Genomic DNA, 14,597 nt, shown 5'->3' with positions numbered 1-14,597 from the left:
TGTACCAGGTAATGGGTACATTATTTCACATTTATCAAATAAATTTGCTCCAAATCACATAGCAGTATGTGGTACTACTAGGATTTTTTGAACCTGTCTGGCAACTCGTGGCATTTTATTACAGAGTAGGCAAAAGTAGGTTTATAGTTGTGAAACAGAGTTTACTCTTGTATTATTTATTAATTATATTACTTTCCATACGAACAACTGTAAGCCTACTTTTGCCACACCCTGTATATTTCTACTACTTTAGAGGAGGTAATTCTGGATTTCCTTCTTGGAAGAAGTTTTAGAGTTTGGAAAACCAGAGAGTCTTAGGGCATATAAAGAGAAAGATGGATGATATTGAGATAGAAAATAGGAGAAAGTGCAAAAATAAGATGGAAGTCTAGTCTGATCAGAACTGTTCAGAGGGACTCCAGAGTGGAGCCATGATAATTGTCAGTGGGCCAGACACACTGAGGTCCCTTCGTTGAAGTCCTCAAATGTTCAGCTGGGAGGTTTGGATTTGTCTTGAAATATGATTAATTATCAATTAAAAATAATGAGCAGAAAAATTTGTGATGAAAAAGATGTTGAGACCTTTACACAGTAAAGCAACTTTTTGAGGAAACTCTATACTATTTTCCAGTGCCTGCACCAGTCCGCACTCCCACCGTAGTGCACAGGGTTCCCTTTTCTCTACATCCTCGCCAGCACTTGTTTGTTGATTTATTGATGTTGGCCATTCTGACAAGTGTGAGGTGATACTTCGTCGTGGTTTAATTTGCATCTCAGACAGATGATTTTGAAACTCTAGGATACAGAAGAGTACCTGGTGGAGTGTTCTAAAAGACACATTTCAGGGATTCTCTCCCAGATGTTCATATTCGATAGGTCTGGAGCAGGGCACAGCAATATACACTTAATGAGCACTCAAGATGATTTGGATGCAGGTCATTCATAGACCACAATTTGTCTCAGAGGAGGAATAGACAGGTGTTTGATTAACTATGAAGAGCAATCAAGCTGGGAACAGAGGATAGTCTGCTGCTGATGGTAATTGGAAGGTTGGGAAAAGGCCCTGATTGTAGGGAGAGGGGATGAATTCTGTTTTGATAATTTTTATTCACGTTTATATTTGAGCCTTCAGTGTGAAGATTTCAGTTGGTGTTTTCTGTATGTATGAAGCTGTTGATAAAAACATGTCCTGGAATGAAAATTATTAGACACTTGTCCTTGGTCAACAAGATTGAAATTGCACAAGGCACTTCCTGGCTTCGGCTGGTTTGGAGCAGGGTTTGAGGTAGAATAGGGAAATGTATGTAATAAAAGTCATTCTAAAGCTGTTTCATTTTTTCAAATGTCTGGTTGCATATTCTTTTCCTTATCTAAAAATTATACCTTTCAAAACTACTCTAATGGTATCCAAAAATCAAGATGAATTTTTGCTAATATGATACATAGATTCTAAAATTATCTTAGCTATCTCATAGTGACCAAGATGTTAATAATGTTACTAATGAATTTTTACCCGATTAAGGCAATAGTACTTCATAGGACAAATTATATCTGTTATGTTAAGCTTGTCAAATTATAATACTTTTTTAATTTGCCCAAATAGTTTTTCACTACTCTTAGAAAATGTAGTGTTGGTAATTTTTCTTTTTTTATTTTCAGATCTGGAGTATCCCTTCCTGGAATTCTGTGAATTGTGCTGGGCAACCAAGATATTTTTGTGATATGATCACTGATTAACCTCTCATAGCTCCCTTCTACAATTTCAGTTATTTCAGTGAGAGTGGGAAAAGGTGTCTTCATAACTGTTCCTACATTCCTTTACTAAGGGAGCCCTTCATCGAAAGCATTTTCTCTCTATGATAATCTGAGTGGTTTCATGAAATGTAATTTACATAGGATTGCTCAGAATATGCTTTTTACTCAGTCTTTCTTTCTTGATGCTCATTCAGCCAACATGTCTGTGTGACCTTGTGGGATTGAGTTCATTTCTTGCATCCCAGTTTATGGGACTCAAAAGTTAAGCAGGATTAAATGAAAACTTATGTTTTCCCCCCTCAATATTGATTTCCCGGTTATATCCAGTTATAGCATACTTTTCTCTGTGTTGTTGTTTTTTTTTAAAATCTAGGAGTGCATATATTTAATCCTTTGAGCCTTTCTTCCTGATCCTGCTACATTTTACTGTATGCAAATTCATACCATTATTGTCTACATTTCATGAAAGAAAAAATCCCCACTAAAATGATAGTGATTCAAGTATTTATAGCAGCTATTGATTATTCCTAGGAGCTTTCCAGTACCCTTCTCCTCTTTTTTATTAATGATTTTATTCTGTACAAGTTACAATGTTTCAGAGCAAGCATCAGGACCAAGGGAATAATAGCCTAGAAGTAACATGATCTGTTTCCTTCTCTGTTAATTCTTTCTCCAATGTAATTTCTAGTGCTATGTTTTTAGGATAGAAAACATGGATTAAAATCCCTTCCCCACAAAATCCATGGGTACTTAACTTCTATTGCATGTATGTAGCTATTACTCTCCATGGTTGATCTCTTTTTGTTCATCTTTCAATTGATTGGAGAATGAATAAACTTTGATTATGCATTCTGGAAGAAAGAAGCAATCATAAAGTGTTCATATTGTTTCCTCTGCTAATTTGTTCAGATCACATGGGTAACTTTTGAGCCTGATAAGGAGAGTTGCTGAAGTCTCAAGCTGGACCATAAAGATATTCATAATTATGACTTGACAGATAATGTTGCTCAACTGAATTGTTATCTTAGTCAGGTTGGCTCCCTTTGGTGTAATCATCTGTTTATAGTTCTGGACCAGAGTCCATTTAGTTGTTAGCTGTCTCTAATCTCTTTGCTATGGCATCAGAGAATTAGTGGCTACAAATTTAAAATAAATGAACACACACACACACACACACACACACACACACACACACCAGAAAACTTAGAGTACCACAGCTATCAGCATAGTGTGATTTAGTTTTCCTTTCATATGTGTGAGTATATTCTGTGTTGTTGTTTATTTTTTTACCAATATGGAAAGGATAGATAAAAAATGTTTGTATTTTATAATTTGTTCTGAAATGAAGATCTATCTGACTCAGCAGCAGATAGGCAATGTGCCTAAGTGACAGTAGGTTTGATATTCTTAATTTAAGAAATCCACCACAGTCATGTTTAGAAAAGTTCTACTTCTCTGGTCTTTAATTTCCCTTTTTTTTAAAAAAAAAAGGTGCTAGAAGTCTTTCTCTATCATTAGAGCCGTGCGGACTAATTAGGAAAAACTGTGATAGAGGAAAACATAAATAAAGTTGAGGAAATGGTTTTTTGGAGTTTAGCATAAATATTTTAAAAGTAATTTCAATGAATAATGACCACATAGGTGATGGGAACAGATTCTAAAGTAGTGTTTCAAACAATACATAAAAGTTTAAGGGTTTTTTTTGAAAATTATTAGGAAAATTATCATCTAAGGTGCCACAAAGTTGTTCATAAAATCCCCTTATTGTTTTTACTTAGTCCTTCGGTTCTGAAGTAATGTGTTCTATTTCTTTGTTGACACTGATCATTTGTGTCTTCTCTTTTGGTTCTTATCATTCTAGCTATATAATGTCTCTTGATTAATTTTGAAGAAGCAGTTTGGGGATTTATTGCTTTTTTCTCTATTTTTACTTTTCAATTGATTTCTTGTCTATCCTATCTTTATCATTTATCACTTTCTACTTACTTTGGGTTTAATTTTCTCTTAAAAATTTTAAATTAGAAGATTAGATAATAAATTTTAGATATTTTTTCTATTAATATAGTAATATACAGGGTGGGGCAAAAGTAGGTTTACAGTTGTGAGTACATGAAATGGTTTATTTTTGCATCATTAATTATTGTATTATTTTTCCATAGGAACAACTATAAACCTACTCTTCCTCCACCCTGTAGATATGAATTCTTCTTTAAACATAATCTTATTTTATCTTGTAAATTTGACATGCTCCGTCTCAATTTTTATTTAGTTGAAAATATTTTCCATAAACACTTGGATGAATTTGCATATTGCTTTTATTGAGTGGTGTGTCCTGCAAATATAAATTAGGTCAAATTTTTAAGATGGTATTTTTCAAGTCTTTTCCATCTTTATTTATTGTTGTCCACTTTTCTTAATTACTGAGAGAAGAGTGCTGGAATTCCAAATGTAATTTTGGGTTTACCTATTTCTTCTTTCATTTGAACTACACATTGTGCTTAGTAATGGAGTTGGTTTTCATTCTGGTGAAAGCTCTTCATCCTATTGCAGTGCAGGAACGATCAATTATCCGACCAGCACCAGTAAATGGGTCACATTTGAGATATCTGCTTTGGAATTACCAATAAACTATGCACACAGAAAGCCTTCAAATAACTATGCATTTAAATTTGCAAAATGAACAGGATGAAGTCTTAATATGAAAATGAGACAAACTAATTAAAAGTGACTGAAAGTTAATTGAGATGTCACCTAAGAGAGCCTGATATCTAATGGGAAAGAAGGGACTTAACAGATCATAGCTGCTTATTAAAAATAACCATTTTCTTTTCACAGCCTAATGAGTTAACACTTTGTACTAAAATGATCACACTTAATTTTGAAAACCCTCAGCTTAATGTGGTTTACATTTAAGCCACCTCAGTTGTTACCTAAATATGCAACTTACAGAAAACTGAGGCTTAGTGAGTTTAAGTTCACCTAGAGAGGACACGGTGGACCTGGTCTCTGAAAATCACTTGGCCTGTCTTCAAAGCCCCCTTTTCTGACTCCATGACCAACAAGCAAGCTTCTAATAACTTGGCTCCCTCTGTAGTTTTCCCACAGGAAGGCAGTTGGCTGGTCATGTCAATATGGATATTTGGTATAACATTTCTTTCTTACTGTGAACGAACACACTGCCATTCTGCTCGACATTGGTCTTTGGGGACTGGTCCTGGAGAGATCGATGAAAATCAGCTTTATGAACCCCTAAGGCTGAGGACCAGACCGAGTGGGACCCCGTCGGAGTTGGTATCTAGCCTTCCATATTTAATGCCAGAGCATTTACAAAAAACATTTTTAAAAAGATAAAAAGGAGTGATGGAACCATGATGAAGACAAAATAAAATGTAAAGATAATATAAAGCCAGATACAAGGTTAGTACACAAAATATATGCCATAGAATCTGATATATTGCCAGTGACAAGCTTTAAATTTGATTTTGTGCTTCTTAGAAGTGGGGAAATATGATAAGCTAAGAATTCACAACATTTCTTTTTATTTGTCCCTTCTGAAATAACACAAATAGTACGTGATTATTATAAAAAATTAAGAAATGAATAACAATTCTTTTTGAGTTATATATAATCCCACCACCCCAAACTAATCACTTTTAATATTTCAATGTGATTCAATCTTGGAAAATGTTTATTTTTTCAAATGTCCATTTATATACATATGTGTTAAGAATGGAATCATATTTTCCATACTCTTTTTACTTACCAATATTTTATAATAAACATCCTTGAATATTTCTACACACTTTCCCAATTATTTCCTTGGAATTAAGTTCAAAAAGTGGAATTGCTGGCTCTAGATAAGATTTGATAGAGAATTTTATTTTTGAGCTGGGCTTTAAAGAATGAGAGATTTAATCAAGTAGGGAATCAGAAGTAGGCAACCATAATACATTTCCTAAAAACTAAATTAAGTGATATATTAGGGTCTTTGAAAATAAAGAATATAAAAAATTTCACAAGGCACAATTTGTGAACCTCTTACAGCAAATACTAGTTACACCTGTAAAAATCATGTTAGTGTGAGTGTACAAGGGTAGGGTATTTCCCCAGAATGTCATAGCTCAGTCTGGTTAAAAGCCAAGTGATATAATTCATTCTTTTCTTCATTTATGCATCAATTTACTTAATAACATTTATTGAGTAATTAATAAGTTCAAGGCACTGTGCTAGGCCAGTGGATACACTAAGTAGACTTGGCTAGAAATATGTTTGGGAAGGCTATGCTGAAAGCCTCCACAAATATTTGGCTTATGTTTGCTATGCTTTGTTGCTACAGATTTTCTGAATCAGGATAGTTTTATATGAGCCAGGTATATTTTAAAATGTGCCAATATGAATCTTTGGAAAAAACAGTGATTTAAGAGATGTTTTCTGTACTGTCTCATTCAATTTCTATGAAAACATTTTTGCCCTTAGTTTGGGTGTTGATTATAAAGTTAGCATAGAGTTTTCACAATTTATTTCCATGTGTCAGGGCCAGCAGCAAGAGCACCGCACAGCTCTGCTGGTCTGAGTGGCTCTGAGTCCATGTATTCTTCTAAATTCTCCCACTTGTCTACTCCAGGGCTTGTTCCTGCTTGAACCCTACCCACTGTACTGACTGTTGGGAACTGAGTCCAAGTTCCTCCTCTATCCTCTGCTCACTAGACAATAGGTGTTGGGTCTGAGCTCCTCTGCCTGAGACTGGACCTCCTATGACGCCGAGTCTTAGACGGAGAAGCCATGAGAGGTTGTGGGTGTATAAGAATGAGTCTTTATTGCAGAAGCCAGTGGCCATATAGCCACCAGACAGAACAGTCTTCACAGCAAAGTCCATACAGGCAGGCAGCCAGACACCGGCTGGTGAACATATATTTTTCCTATAAAGCAGCTTCAGTCTCTGTGTCCACAGCTATTACCTGAGCAGCTGCATGCTGCCTCCTAGACTTGCTGCCTTCTATACTCACCGCCTCATGCCTCACATCGTAGCGGTACCTGAGCTCTCAGGCTCAGCAGCTTCTCCTGTCTCTCCTCCCAGCTGCTCTCTCTAGCAGACTTCACACCCCCCATCCTCGCTGCTCTCGCTCCATACTCCAGCCTACTAGCTGGTCAGTAACCTACTTTTATACTATTTAGACAAAGAAGGCTTCGTGCCAATAGTTACATCAGTCATATTGGCTACTGAAGGACACAGTGTACTGTGAGAGTGCTGAGGTCTTGCAGCCGCTCATGGTATCTTGGCCTGATTAGGATTCCCAGGCTCAGAGTCCTTGAACATCCCAATAAGGCCTTTGGCCATTCTGGTGTATTGATAACAAAGCCTCTGTGCTCCTCACCAGCCTTGACTATCCGGGGACCTGGCACGGTTCCCATACCAAGGATATGATTCAGGGTTTTATAGGCAATAATAAGTCGTTATTTAGAGCAATGGTTCTCAATTGGAGTTCAGACTCATTTTTTGAACTTTTGAAGTACCTTGGCCTGAGCTATGTGTTTGAATCCACCAAGAAGTAACAAGAGGCCAGCTGTGACTGGAGAGGGGAGCCGGGCAGCATCTGAGGACGGAGAAGTAGCAGAGAGCCAGATTCCAAGTGACCTAATTCAAGAGTTAAGTTTAACTTCTGTCTTCATATTCAAATATTTAGCTCAAAATAGCTTTTCTTCCATAACTCTACCCTCGACTGTTCCAGTTCGTATGGATAGCTTTGGTCTTGAAAATCCTATTGCATAGGATTACCATGACATATGCTGCAGCCCTTATTGATTTTTTTACTACTTCTGTTACTCTTGTTTCAACAACAGAATATCTTTTGAGGGCAGGTTCTGTGTTATAGATAACTTTGCCAAGCATGGTTCTGAACTCATAGTAAATATTGCATAAATATTGGTTGATTTTTTTTATAGTTTCTGAGAGATTGGGGTGGGATGAAAATGAAACAAATGAAAAAATGGATGGGTGACATGAAAATATGTTATTACCATTGAGTAAATGAAGTCATTATTTAAAAATTGGAGAATCAAACTATTTCAAATTACTTTTGGCAATTTACATCTCCTCTTTCAAGCCATGTTTTAATTATTTATCAGTTTTTATTTAAAAATGCATCTATCATTCATTCATTATTTAAGTAAGAAAGATCTACATTATCTTTCTTCCCTGTGTACTGATTTAACATTCATTCCTGTCAAATAGCTTGGTCATGGCCCAGATATTCCTGTGAAATTGGAAAAAGTACAGCATTATTCCATTATGCTTTTGAAAAGCTACTGTATCTTTTATAATAGGTAAACAGACAGTTCTAAAATGGGATATACATTTTGATTCTAATTCTTTTCATGTTTATGTGACATGAAGCACATCCTGAGAGCCAAGAATGAACAAAAACTGCTTCTTAAAGAAGAAAGGATAAAAACATCAAAGCTGTTGCCATTACATTTTTTTCCCCTGAAAGAAACAAGATATTACTAAGGGGATCAGAACATAACAGAAAGGGGTTACTATTACATATCCTCCTGAGAATTCAGAGGGAGTAGGAAATTTGCAGGGGAGGAGATATATTTATCCAACTGACAATGCATCTGTGAAGTTTTCCAGTTAATGCAAACAAAAGGCAGGAGCTTGCTGTCTCAAAAATTGGGTAGAAAAACATCTAAAAATGCATAAAGCGAAAAATGTCTAGTGCTAGATTTTGAAAAACTTTTAAAGGCACTTTCAAGATTTCTCAGAGTACAGCTTCAAGTTCAATAGGAACTCACTGAAAACTGGTTTCACTGAAAACCAGCATCAACCGGCATCAGTGACTGTTAGATCTAAGGTTTCCCATGGTGCCAGCTACTGAAGAAGCATTTTTTTGTTGTTGTTTCATGATATTTCATTTGTTCAACAAGTACTTTAAAGCTCCCAGTTTCTGCAAGGCACTGTACTAAGGAATTTAGAGGAGTCAAAGATGTTTGAGGTGATAGTTATGTCCTTAAGGAGAAAAAGAGTAGTATAAAGTAATAATTGCTGACATCTTTTTAAAAGCTTATCAAAAATTAATTTAAACAAAACTGACGCCTTATAATGAGAACTAAAATATCCCACAGTGTTAGCTTCAGGGAACATTTTATTCTAGCTGTACAACTGATCTCTCTTGTCTGAGCCGTTTGAAAATTCTCCCTCCTCCTTAGACCCTGTTCAGCTGCAGGGTGTGCCCTGAGGAAGCGAGCGGCCTTGAGGAGTGCTGGGCAGTTTGTGAGCCCAGGCTCTGGAATAGGGAACTTGGATTAGAATCCCAGCACTTGGCAGTTTTGTGATTTGAGCAAGTCCCATACACCCCCCCTCTCTCAGTTTTCTATTCTGTAAAGTGGAGATAATAAGATGGACCTTACAGGATTGATGTGATTAACGTTGTAAATCATTATCAAGTTGCTTAGCAGTAGTAAACACACATTAATTGGTACTTTATTATTTTAAAAATAAATCTAGTAACACTACTCCTCTGTTTAGACCTATTTAACTGCTTTCCGTGGCACTTAGAATCCAAACTGCCCGTTACCACTTAAGATGCCTTGCAGGATCTTTCCTCCACTTGTCTCAGTGCCTTCTTGCACAACTCTTTCCCTGCATTCCACTTCTCAGCCGTCCTGGGTTCCTGCTTATCATTGGATGATGCTATGAATCCTCCCTCCAGGGATCTCTAAACTCTATCTTCCCTTTTAACTATGAAAACTCTTCAACAAGATTGTTGAGCGGCTAGCCCATTCCCATTTTCACATGGAGCATTTTCTTTCTTTTCTTTGTTTTTTATTGTTGTTTTTTTTCTTTTTTAAATTTCTTTATTGATTAAGATATTACATATATGTCCTATCCCCCCATTACCCCCCACACACACACTCATGCCCTCACCCCCCTGTTGTCTGTGTCCATTGGTTAGGCTTATATGCATACATACAAGTCCTTTGGTTGAACTCTCCCCCTTAGCCCCACCCTCCCCTACCACGGAGCATTTTCAACGAAGTCTCAGTATCAGTTCCATGTTTGCAGACATGCCTTACTTGGCTATCAGGCCGAGCAGTGGTTCCCCTCAGTGGTGTCCCTTTTTCCTCAGTTGTGTCCCAGTCAATAGTTACCATTCATCTGTCACCAGTGAAGGTGTTCTTGCCCTCTCCCTCAAGATAGAAATCAGGAGAAGAGGCAAAACAGATTCAGAAGAAGAGGTGTACTGAAAACAAGGTGGTGGGAAAGGAGAAAGAGGGGGCAGCTTGAGCATCAAGGAAGCACACACTGAGGACACAGCAAGGCTCCCAAACTGCTGTTAGGCCCGGCTTAGGCTTATGCAGGGCTGGGTTCTTCACGCAGGCGCAGAGCAGAGCTCTTTGGGGAGTGCCTGAAGCTAAACTTAACTTAGCTAGGAGAGGCTTAATAAAATAACTGAAGAGCATTCCCATTGTTTAAGAGAGGCTCAGCCTGTGTCAGTACCACTTAGCACTGAAATTCTTTGTTTATTTATCTTTGTCAAATTTTACTAGAGTACACGTTAGAGAAAGGGCTGCATTTCAATGTGCTGTACATGGGGTCTCTTATAATTGCCTTCCAGTATCTTACAATCTTGTTTGAGAGGGAGAATTTGTGTATATCAATTAGAATATGTCAAAAAAGAATGGCCAGTTGAATATAACCAAGCACCAACCTGTATGACAACTACAATAAGAGCCCTGTGTACACAGAAGGTTTAATGGAAGAAGTGAACTTGAGAACAGATCTCAAAGACCTGGCTCTTCTTTAGAACTTGATAAAGTAAAATAGAGCAAATGGTCCACAAAACTGTGAAGACAGAACAAGTGTGGTTATTGTAAGAAACTGAAGAGGACAGCTGGGCTGAGGAGAGGGCATAGTGAAAGGAAGCGTCAACAGATTACCTGGGGCCTGATGCTACCTGAGCTGCCATGCATAAACTCTTCTAGAAAAAAACTTTGGACTCTAGCCATTATGCAATGGGAAGTCACTAGGGCTTGTGAGTACAGGACAGTTACAGTCCTGAGGATATTTTCCCATAACATGTGTGCAAATGGCTTTAAGTAAATCCAAATGTGTATTTGTCCTGATCCAAACAAATATTTAAAGGAGGACAAGTAATTTCAAGTTTGTATACTATGTACCTAGATTTTCTTCTCCATCTAACATTTTATAAAACTTCTGAGGAAAGGTATTGTCTTTACCCAAGCCTTATAATCCTTTTCTTCTTTAAAGAATATATGTTAAAATTTGAACTTTTGACTGTTTATAAATTTGATAAAAAATGCATTTTTCTAGGACAATTGAAAATAATAGGATATCAACCTCGGAGCCCATAAAATTTAATCTGTTTAAAGAATGGGGAATTTATTTTCTTGTTAGTGTGAAAGTATGGTAAACAATAGCTTGCACACTGTGGTCAGAGCTCTATAAGTAAAAACAAAAACAAAAGAAAGAAGAAAAAAGAAGAAAGAAAGAAGACAACTGGAGGTTTTGGCCAATCTATATAATTAATAAAGCATTTTAAAAAATTTGGTTAACTTAAGAAAACTTAGTAAATGACTATATTAAATTTAGGAAATTATCATTTTTCTGGAATCACAAAGGGAACTCTCTGAAGACAGTAATCCTATACTAATAAAAGACAAACATGCAAATTGACCGTACTTTCGCTATACCTTAAGCCATGCCCACCAGCCAATCAGAGCGACTATATGCAAATTAACCCAACCAAGATGGCGGCCAGCAGCCACGGAGCTGGAGCAAGCAGAGGCTTGCTTGCTTCAGTGATGGAGGAAGCCAAGGTTCCCCGCCTGCCCCGGCCCGGCTCTGAGCTCCACTGAAAGCAACAAAGTTTCAATTATAGAAGGTAAACAAACCCCAGATACCTGCTTTTAGCCGGCCGGTCATGTCCACGGAGCTGGAGCGAGCAGGAGTGGGTTGCCCCTGGCGATGGAGGAAGCCAAGCTTTCCGCAGGCCTCTGCTAAAGGCAACAAAGTTTCAATTATAGAAGGTAAATAAATTTCAGAATAAAAAAAAAAAAGGAGAGGCTGGGAGCTTACATCCCCAGGGTGCTTGGCCAGCCTGAAAACGGCCCTCAGCCCCTCACCCAGACTGGCCAGGCACCCCAGTGGGGACCCCCAACCCTAAAGGGGGTGTGGCCAGCCTGAAAACAGCCATCAGCCCCTCACCCAGGCTGGCCAAACCTCCATGGGGTGAGGGTCCCTACTGGGGTGGACAGCCTCTGAGGGGTCCCACACTGAAAGAGGGCATAGGCCGAGCTGAGGGACCCCCCGAGTGCACAAATTTTTGTGCACCGGTCCTCTAGTGTTAAATAATAGAATTCTGCATAGGTAGTGTAACATTTACTCAGAAAAAAATTAAATCTAGGACAAAAATTGAGAAAAACACTAGTTGGCAAGATCATATAAAGACTTAGAGGACAAAGTCTTTGTCCCAGCTGCCCATAGGAAATCCCTTATGGTCTAAAATCTGTGGGTGATAGAAAGTCATTTGAATATGACTTTATAATACTTCCTTAATATTTGCTAAAGGATTTGTTTATTTTAATATGTCTACAGGATGTTTTCAAGGAATGTTTAATGACTGGAGAAAATGATCACAATGTGAATAGAAATTGGAAACAAAATTGTACATTATTATTTCCATTCTATAATTAATTAAACAAGTATATAAAATAAAATTTAAAAAATATATCACAATGCTTGGGGGGGGTCCTTAAGTTATATTTTATTTCTCTGTAGATGTATATATTTCAAAGTCTTAACATTGAACATTTATTTTTTTTATACTTGTAATGGAGTGGATGGTCTGTTTATAGTTATGGCTCTTATTTTTTTTTAAATGAAGCTTCAATATTTTCATCAAAGATTCGTGTAAATTTTCTGTATATCAAGAAAAAAATAATTCTTGAATGTTATATCAGTTGCATAATTTAGTATTGTATAATACTAGTAGTGTTACAAATGTTTTAAAATCACCCTGAACAATGAATCTTGTTCAACTTCAGGAATTTATGTCCATTCTGATTGCAAAATACATGATGACACATTTTCATTCAAATGTATATCTGCTTTAGTTCACGTTTAAGATTTATATCATTTATATCTGAAAGTACATGATTTTACCATGCATTAAAATTACAAGGCAACAGATAACTGCCAAACCAACAACATGTACTTGAGGTAAAGAAAAGTGTATGTTGCTTCACTTAAGCTAAAATGCTGTTATCATTCAGGGTGTAATCATCAGTTTTCCATGGGAGGATGGAAAAAGCTTGAAATCCAGGTTACTGCTTGCATTATCAAAAAGTTAAAGACCCATTTACAAGTTATTTTAATAGGTGAATATGAGGAGCTGCTGCCTAGGTAATTCCATTTTTCTTCAAAGGCTAGATATTTATTCCCTGAGGATTAGTTGGCTCTGAGTACATTGTTTATGAAACATATAAGAGGTTATTCACAGAAAAATAACTTAAAGGTGTAAATTCTATATATTTTGTTGAACAATTCTGTGTTTTTTTAAAATAATATCCCATGGAGTGAAAAATGAGTAGTTCATTGTTTAAAATAGAAAACATGTGATATTTATCTTTCTCTGACTGGCTTATTTTGCTTAGCATAATACTCTTCAGGTCCATCCTTGCTGTTGCAAATGGTAAGAGTTCCTTCTTTTTTTTTTTTGTTTAATCTCATTCATATGTGGAATCTAATGAACAAAATAAACTGATAGAATAGATCCATAGACATAGAAGCATAGAACAGACTGACAAATCTCAGAGGGAAAGCTAGGGGAGGGGGGAGGTGAGCGAAATTAACTAAAGAATTTATATGCATACTAGAGGCCTGGTGCACAAAAATTGTGCATGGGTAGGGGGAATCCCTCAGCCCGGCCTGCACCTTCTCCAATCCGGGACCCCTTGGGGGATGTCCGACTGCCTTTTGCAATCCGGGAACACTGGCTCCTAACCACTTGCCCGCCTGCCTGCCTGATTGCCCCTAACTCCTCTGCCTGCCTGCCTGATCACCCCTAACTGCTCCCCTACCGTCCTATCGCTCCTAACTGCTCTTCTGCTGGCCTGATCGGCCCTAACCACCTCTGCCTTGCCCCACACCCAGGACCCAGGAGTCCCTCCTCGGGCCAGTCACAGGCACCCCGGACTCAGGCTTTCCTCCCTCTGGCTGGCCACAGGCACCCAGGATGGGGGCCAGCTTTGCCTGGGCCAGCCGCAGCCACAGGGGACTGTGGGCGGGCAGCTTTGCCCAGGCCACAGCTGCAGGTGCTTGGGACCATGGGGCAGGTGGCTTGTCCCTCTCCCGGGCCACAGGTGCAGCTACTGGCACAGCCTGGCTGGTCCTCATTCCTCTCTCACGAGCTCATTTGTGCCTGGCTGGTCCCCATTCCTCTCTCCCCAATGTTGAGTGTCTGAGCCGTTATGACTTGATGGTGTAAGGGCGTGATGACCATTTGCATATTAGCTCTTTATTATATAGGACTAGAGGCCCGAGCACAAAAATTTGTGCACTCGGGGGGCGGGGGGAGGGGGGTCCCCCAGCCCGGCCTGTGCCCTCTCGCAGTCTGGGACCCCTCGGGAGATAACGACCTGCTGGCTTAGGCCTGCTCCCGGGTGGCAGAGGGCAGGCCCAATCCCTAAGTGCAGCCCCTGGTCAGGCTCAGAGCAGGGCCGATTGGGGAGTTGGGGCGCCGCCCCGTCATGCACAGAGCAGGGCGGATCGGGAGGTTGCAATGCCACCCCCTGTCACGCACAGAGCAGGGCCGATCAGG

This window comes from Myotis brandtii, unplaced genomic scaffold, assembly GCF_000412655.1.
Source record: "Myotis brandtii unplaced genomic scaffold, ASM41265v1 scaffold5, whole genome shotgun sequence".
Lineage (NCBI taxonomy): Eukaryota > Metazoa > Chordata > Mammalia > Chiroptera > Vespertilionidae > Myotis > Myotis brandtii.
This window is presented reverse-complemented; position numbering follows the sequence as displayed.